Raw genomic sequence first — 9,211 nt, 5'->3', positions numbered from 1 at the left:
GGCATTGCTAGCCTATTCCAGCCTGATATGACCTTGGCTTCTTTGCATGGTTACCTTCAGCTGAGTTTCTCTCTGTCTTTAATTCTTGATTTGTTTGCTGCAGCCCTCTCCTCTTGAGACCTTTAGTAACCTCTATTCAATTCTGCTTATGTGCGTAGTGGATTTTCACTCATCTATAAATGTGCTTTTAAGGTGGATATGTGTGTGGTTGGCACTTGCTCCAATCTATTTTACTACTAAGCATAAGCAAGCTTCACAATTTCTTTGCTCTTGCGGATTCTTGCGTATGTACATGTTTAAACTGGCTTAATGTCTTCATCGTGAATATGGCATATGGTTCTTCATCTTGAAATCAACTGTTTCCCCTTAGGCCCAAGGTGTCAATTAGCCATGGCATTTCGTCTCTTTATCAGCATTCGTGGGTCATTATATACTCTATATGTGTGTCAGTCGGATCTCTCATGACGTCACCAGTCGCTTTCTCTTAGTATCTTCTTGGCTTCTTTTGGTATTCCATTCTGACAAACGTCCTTTTGTCATGTCTGTAGATATGGATTTCTCAGTGGGTACCTTACTGTCCAGGTTTGCTTAGGTGTTGGTGCTTCAATAGGTGCTGTTACTCCGATAGGCACTGGGCAGAGCCCAACTGCGGCTCTCTGCTGGTTTATTTGTTCTCCATAGGTCACATATCTTGGCATGAACATTCCTGGCACTTCAAAGGGGGTGGCTGGAGTGCGGATGATGTCTGGCACTTCCTCTTCAAAGCTGTTTGCACTGTGTTCTTTAGGTAAGGTACCTCCTAAATATCACAGAATCTGTCTTACGAAGGAGGCCATCTGGGTTAGGAGAGTCCAGAGCTGAGAACCAATCACAATATTATTAGAATCTTTTCCGCCCCTGAAGAAGTTCTTTTATCTATGCACAAATGTGTTTAGGAACGAAACAGGTTGGGTTTTGAATACTGTATTAACAACTTGTACTAATTTGGTATTATTGTCGAGTGACCTGTTAATGGGCTACCATTTTATAAATTGTGTGCTTTAATAAAGTACTCAGTTGTTTTTCTGAAGTACTTACTTATTTTGTTTTTTTTATATGTATTAATAGTTTGGTAAAGAGCACCAGTGACTTTAGTCACTTAAAATGAATTATTGAATGTATTTTAAACTGTATTGTTATGTCTTGGATTTGAATAATAAATTGTGATCCTATATATATATATAAAAACTGTGATTCCATTACCTTGTATTAGGGACAGTTCAGCATTTGTTGCTATAAATTACTAATTAAGTATTGGTGGTCGAATCATCAGAGTAATTTCATTGGCCGTTGATGTAGTCCACATATAGAAGTGGTTATAGGAGGTACCAAAAGTGCAGAGATGCTGGGATCTTGTTATGGTTTTTGTATTTTGCTCTGGGTGCAATCCCTCCAACCACTAAATAACAATTGTCTCTTTTGAGTTTTTTGTATAAATAATAACATTACATGAACACATTAATAGGTTGGAAGGGATAATCCATTCTTTGCTACGCATTCATGATATTGAATGTGCAAAGGATCACATAGCATGTCCGACTGTAAATAATACAGACAACCCAGCCCTGCCAAACTTAATGGGCATTTTGTCCCAAGAATTCAGGGCAATTAAAGAATAAGTGACAAGTGGCAAGCAGGCAATCAACCAGGCAGCAAGAATCACCAGCACCGTTTGGAGAGAAACAACAGCAACCCACCCATACACAGCTGGTCTAGGATTAACACAAATGTTGATAAGACTGCACAGCTGCACACTTAGAATTAGCTGTGTAAGAAGGTCGAAAAATGCACAGCCTTCATCCCCCATATCCCTTGACTGCTTTGGTCATGACCCTAGCATGTGCCCACTACCAAATTATCATGTAGAAGAAAGCGCATCTTAAGCGTAGGTTGCAGCTCCATCACAGCTATGCATGAACACATGGCCTGATGCATGGTTTGACGATGACCCAACAGAAATGATATTATCAGGGATTGTGTTGTGTTCTCTTTTGGTTGCCCAGAAAATACTGCTTACTTGTTAAATCCTCCTTATGGTCAAAGCAAGTAGATTACAGGTATCCTTCTGCTCTCACTCAGCAAGTTCTCCTTTCCCAGAAAAGAAAGGTCCGCGATAGCCATGTTTCAGGGTCAGGGCATGGGTGTAGATGTAACACAAGGAGGTTGTCTGAGTCTCAATGAACAAATAAGATGTGCCTGGGAAACAACAATACAGCCCTCTATAGACAAGACAAACTAATAACGTTATATATCATCCTGTTCAACTGTTGTAAGCTCTGGCATGGTTGGTGTAATGAGTTGACCGAGACATATTGGGCCTCGTAACAAGTTTCACAGTGCGGTTACAAAGTTGTAGTGATTCTTATACTGACACTTTGTTTTGGCGGTAACTGAATTACTGATCTTTTTCCCGCACCCCCGATAATGAGTTTCACCTTCAAGTGGAGAATTTACCTCCAGCATCATTCTGGAGTTAATCCTCCACTTTGAGGCCACAAATCAGAGGAATTACGTGACAAAATTCCCATCGAGTTCTACAAGCTCCAAAATGTGGGATTTACACCAGTTTGACACCACTCGTAATCCCATGATAAATCCACAGGACCGAGTGGTGGTAATGGTAACAAATTCTGCCTGTAATTTGGTGTAATTAATGGTGTCAATAAATGAGGTGAAATCTGAACACATCAAGGTATTGATAGCGGGTGACAACCTTTCAAAGCCATGTACCTCGTTTATTTTTTTATCCATGCTCTTATTGGCCGAGATAGAGCAGGCTGCTAAACTAAAAGTAGTATCCTATGATCTTGTATGTAAAGCTAACCATCGAGTTGGGTAAAATGCAGTGTTGTTACTGGTGGGGATTTTAATATGTGGAAGGATTTAGGGGAGGTGATTGAATGCATGAGGTTGTTAAATATGTTGAATTCCGTTCCCTATATGGAAAGAGAGCAGGTTAGAATATGAGGGGGTTACATGGCTCCTGTACTACTCTCTCTGAAGAATATTAGGATAGTAGCTGTAAGGCTCTCTCCAGATACTCCGTGGAAACATAACGTCAACAATGGTGGGTCCCTCAACAAGCTGGATTATTTTGGGAATGAGTTGATGATTCTCTAATTTTAAGGAATGATGTGTTATCGTGTGCCAGAGAGTGACGATTACCCCCTAATGATGGTAGCCCATGAGTTTAAAAAAAGGTCTCGTCAACCATTGCATGTTACAACTCAGCTGAGGTTGTAAGCAATGGGCGATGTCCTGGGTAGGAAAAATAAATGAACTCTCAGCATAGATTGCATTGTTTATTAGGGGAAAGAGTAATTCAGAAGTGCTGAGATATTGACATTGTGGATTCAGTTCAATCTAAGGCATTTTAGAACTGAAGAAAAGTAGCTAAAATCCCCCTAGAAGCAAGGACACATTGCAGAGTTAGCAAGTCTCCTGAAATTTGCCTGGGAGATGTGATTCAAGATGCCCTGTCCTCTCAACCAGCACATAAAACCCAGGGCTATCTGAAGTTCCTATGATGTATATAAAACTCGTTATCTCCCCAGACACAGAAAGTTTTTCTTACAAACTGATCTTGTGAAAGCCTCCACACCACAAGGGCCGGCTTGAGCACATCTGAAGTCCATCATTCAATCACACACAAACTGCATCCAATGCCATGCATTGTCTGGTCTAGGAAATTGGGAGTATAGCAAAGCCATTTTTTAAATCGTTTTTTACAATCCTGTAATATTCTCTCATGATTACCGATAGCTAATCACATTTAGGAAAAATGCATTTTAACACCAAAACCAAATTACCTCCCCCTCATCCCATGTATCTTTGCCCTTCCGTGTTTGTTTGTCTGGTGATTAATCTCACTTGATGTCCATCCCATACCAACCCACCTCCTTACTATGCACAGACTATGCTTGGCAACACCCGGACGGACTAGCAAAACGCTACCTCTCGTACTATGTTCAGTTAGAGCACCACTGTGGTGTTAGAGGGCGCAATGTAAATATTCAATAACTTAACATGCAAATACTGGCCAGACCCATCAGTCATGGGAAATTTCCCAAATAATTGGAAAGAGGCTACAGTGATGCCCATATATAAAAAAGGAAGTCAATCTCACCCAAATTCAAAATGCCATTTTTTGTTGTTTGAAAGTTCAGAACTTATTTGTCAAGTTGAGAAATAATAGATTGATTGAATGGCTGTACTCTGCTAATATCTCTTATGCAATAAGGCTTTAAGGTGGTTTGAGGACAATTTCCCATGTAATACATCTTCATCTACATTTTACTAAGTATGTACAGCTCCCTGGGGGTTCGATCCATCTTGCCTTCATGGACCTGTCATCTACCTTTGAATGTGTCGATAGATGTAAATTGTGGGTAACCTCAGAAGAAATAGGCCTCCTTACTCAATGCTCCTTTACTCAATGTGATTACTATGCATGGATCTTCAGATGACCATCTTCGAGTAATGTTCGGACAACAGGTAGACATTTGTTCTGTAATTAGATCATGGAGAGACTTACCCCAAGTTTGCAACCATGCTCCACTCACTCCACTTTATAACCTCTATTGGATGCCTGGAGAAGCCAGAATACTATTCTAGGTGGCTCTTCCGACACATTATTGATTAAATGGCAATTTGCCCAAATACCACGAAAAGAACATCTGCCTTTTTACCTGGACATTGTGATCCTTGAGAGCGATTGCCCTAGTTTCAACTCCATTCATTTGAAATTAGCTGGTGCAAAATGTGTAAGGACCACTGAAATGGAATAACTCCCCGTCCAACTGATGAACGCAGTAAGCAACACATTCGAAAATCGAAATCTTCATTCTATGACCCTTTCTCACTCAAAACGAGCTCTGGAATATTTCGGTCTGTGGGGGCTTTTGGGTTCCTCTGATCGTGCTGGAGCTCTTTTACACTCTATGGTTTTCTGGACTTGGACACTCTATAGCATATAATACCATACACATCTTTTTCAGATATCTATCTTAAAATGCCAAATTATACTCAGTTTCCTCAAGTTCATTACTTCAACATAGTAAACCAGAGTCAGTCAACACAACACTGTACACACTACAACAAATTCCATATTCATTGTTGGAACTTCTTTTTGTAGCCTATACAACGATCACATTCACTTATCAAACATCTTCATTATATTCTGTCTTATCAGCAGATCCCAAGAAAAATGGCTCAAAACCCTTCCCCCCAATCCTTCTGTGACATTTGTTTCAGCGACATAATTTGGAAGTCACTACGGGTATAAACTGCCCCCCCTGGAAACTCATGTGATACCTGTGGCGCTACCTCTGAGGCCCTTGTTTCAGGGACCACTGAGGTCATTTCAATCCAAAAGTGAAGAGCCCTGTTCACTTTCAGCAATACACAGAACTTGTCTCTACCCTGGAACATTAGCAGCTTCCTATTGACTGCTATGGGGTTTTGCAGGGAACCAAAGTTGGTAACTCCCATCCCCACATCTAGCACATCAGCAGGATGCTAATTCGAGGCCATTGTCGTGGACCATGCCTAATTTCTGGGTGTCGTCTGGATAATGAATATAGCAACAACCCTTGCTTAATTATTTTCTCTTAAAGAAGGCTGTGTCCATTATGCTCTCAAAATAAATCAAAGGTCCTGGTCCCTTCTAGGAAACTCCACCCTAGAAATGTTCTTGATTGTTTGGGGCGGGTTTGCTCAGTGGGGGTCCTCCCCTCCTGAAGACCATCCAGTTGAGTCTTTTAACGGTGTCAGTAGTCTCATCCTTGAATAGAACATCCTTGAAGTCTTCCCCATATCCATCCAGACCATGATGTGAGCCACCTGTTCTGCGCTATTGATCTCACATATTATAAGACACAGCCTGCAGGGCCAGAATAAGGGAAACAAAACTAATAATATTCTGATTACCACCTAAACACAATGCACAAAGAAGGAAGGGAAGCGTAGGGAGTCAGAATAAAGCATGGTTATAATAGAAGAAATTAAGGTTGTTCTGGTTACCATTAAAATATGACTGACCTTGCAGTTCTCCATCTCCAATCCGCAGCATGATATATTACACCCAGGGACGTCATTTAGGGGTCACCAGGGTCCGCCTATGCGACCCCTGAGGTCTCCCATGCTACCCCTAAAATAAAGTAAGAAAAAAACTTTTTATTTGATTTATTTTGTATTAAATTGAGGCTCTTGGGCTGTGACCAGCAGCATGTGGCTCTTTGTTTCTGGAGTGGCTGGTTCTCTGATAGCTATAGCTGTTTAGATAGCTCAGTGGGTTGAGTGCTCACTGCTGCAATGTGTGTGTGATCTGCAGGTTGCAGGTTCGACTCCCGGCAAGGTCAACTCAGCCTTTCTTCCTGCTGAGGTTGATAAATGAGAACCAACAAAGGTTGGCCAATATTGTATGTGTATTTGTTCTATATGAAGCGCATGAGTGCTATATAATAACACATCATTATCGTTTGACCTTCAACGTCTGCTTGCATTCACAATAATTTGGTAATATGGGCCTGTATGTGCTGATATTAATTATACATATAGTGATCCATTCTTGTATACATGTACATCAAATTACCGTGATATTGTAACCATATGTTTTGTAGCGTATTAAAAACAATGCTATGTGATGCCAATTCCTGTTTTGTCAAGGGGTGGAAGATCGTTTTCCATTGATTCCCATGATGTCACTTTGGGGGCGGGGTCAAATGACATCACTTCCTGTGGTGTCATCAGGGGTTAAGGGTCGTGCTACCCCTGGCATTTTGGTGAAATGACGTCACTGATTACACCTGTGCTGACCTTCATCCCGTGATCTTGCAATAGGATCTCCTTCAGCTGTCACAACTGTCCTCTCATCGTCTTGTTGCAGAAGCTCATCAATCAATCAACACACTTTATTTTGGGTGAAAACTCATGAAAGCATAACATGGAAACGTTTACAGATAAAAATATATAAAACAGCCAATCAAAAAGAAGAAAATACATATTAGCTTTACACAATATAAGTTCTAAAATGGTGACACTAAAAACGACTGCTAAAAACTAAAGAGAATGCTTTAAAAAGGTGGAGGATTTTAAAAACACGTTTCTATCTGGGTTTCGGGTGGTTTCATCATATCCTAATCCACCATAATAACTTGTCATTTATATAGCTCCTGTATTCAAAACACTATCTATATTGTGGTTTTATATACAATTATATCGAAATAGGTACTCATTTTATGACCTCGAAAAGATGAAAGTCTGAGACGATCTTGCGGTGATTCGAACATGTGACCAGTAAATCACACACAGATCACAGCAGCGAGCGCTCAACCCACTGAGCTACCAGCGATGCTTTCGGGGAAAAAGCTAAAAACTGCAAATGTCACATCCTCATTCAAGTTCATTTTGCATACTGCATAGGCTTCGGCTGCCGAGCAGATCTGATATAATTAATCCAAATAATGGTGTCATGCATTACACGTTATGATTTTGGCAATCATCCCCTTTACCCCCCTTGTTTTTATCTTACTGTTATGTTATGTACTGTTGGATATGGCCATCTTTTCCACTCGTTTGTCAATTACTGTACAGCCTCAGAGGAAGAGCTTTGCTCGAAACACGTGTCAGGCTGTTGAATGGAATTAAAAACGTAATTCAATTGGCTGTTATATTGCTTGTAACTTGGCGCAGTTCACTGATCAAACTTACTCTGTTCTTTACTGAGGGGTCTTGGTCCAGGGACCCCTCAACCTTTAAGTTGAACGCTGCCGCACTTACAATCATATTAACTGGCATTAGCGCTGGGGGTCATAGTGGCCTTTCTGGACCAACTTCTGCTCGGTAACATGCAACTTGATTGGTTATAGAAAGGAAACTTTAACATAGGTACTATGTCTGTATATGGTAACAGTAGGGGGGATTGGATAATAATGTCAGGTGGGACAACTAAAACCTTCCTTCAAACTGGTCACTGTAAACATCACTAAAAGTACGACGTCCCGTTGGCTCTACTCTCTATAGGACCCTAGATTACTTGGTCCACTATGATTAGGTTGGCATCAATCCCAGACATACTTTTCCACTTGCACTTAGAAGCATGCAGAATAATTGGCCAGGTGCAGGGAGTAAGTCTGCACCCCTGCTTCCCTCCAATTTATGTTACAACCATACATCAACTCAGTGGGTGTGTGTCAATTACTGCTTTGTAGTTTGGCCTTCAGTCTGCTTCTTGGTCTGAGAAAGTTAAGGAGTATGGGTACGGCAAGGCTCCATGCGTAGATGTGAAAGTCTCATCCCTTTCTGCCTGCCTTGCCACGTGACTAGGACACAGTGAAATCGGCCTCTTCTTCATGCATTTTCGTGTATTTGATTTATGTCTGGCAGTCGTCTATCATCTGTGGCTTATTTTGACCTTGCTGAACAGGAGACTCTGTTATTTTTTCTCTTTAAGTGTAGGCATTGCTAGCCTATTCCAGCCTGATATGACCTTGGCTTCTTTGCATGGTTACCTCCAGCTGAGTTTCTCTCTGTCTTTAATTCTTGATTTGTTTGCTGCGGCCCTCTCCTCTTGAGACCTTTAGTAACCTCTATTCAAATCTGCTTATGTGCGTAGTGGATTTTCACTCATCTATAAATGTGCTTTTAAGGTGGATATGTGTATGGTTGGCACTTGCTCCAATGTATTTTACTACTAAGCATAAGCAAGCTTCACAATGTCTTTGCTCTTGCGGATTCTTGCGTATGTACATGTTTAAACTGGCTTAATGTCTTCATCCTGAATATGGCATATGGTTCTTCATCTTGAAATCAACTGTTTCCCCTTAGGCCCAAGGTGTCACTTAGCCATGGCATTTCGTCTCTTTATCAGCATTCTTGGGTCATTATATACTCTATATGTGTGTCAGTCGAATCTCTCATGACGTCACCAGTCGCCTTCTCTGAGTATCTTCTTGGCTTCTTTTGGTATTCCATTCTGACAAATGTCCTTTTGTCATGTCTGTAGATATGGATTTCTCAGTGGGTACCTTACTGTCCAGGTTTGCTTAGGTGTTGGTGCTTCAATAGGCGCTGTTACTCCGAAAAGGCACTGGGCAGAGCCCAACTGCGGCTCTCTGCTGGTTTATTTGTTCTCCATAGGTCACATATCTTGGCGTGAACACCTGCTCTGCGC

This window comes from Ambystoma mexicanum, chromosome 3p (genome assembly GCF_040938575.1).
Source record: "Ambystoma mexicanum isolate Mex_15411 chromosome 3p, UKY_AmexF1_1, whole genome shotgun sequence".
NCBI lineage: Eukaryota > Metazoa > Chordata > Amphibia > Caudata > Ambystomatidae > Ambystoma > Ambystoma mexicanum.
Note: the sequence above shows the minus strand (reverse complement) of the source record.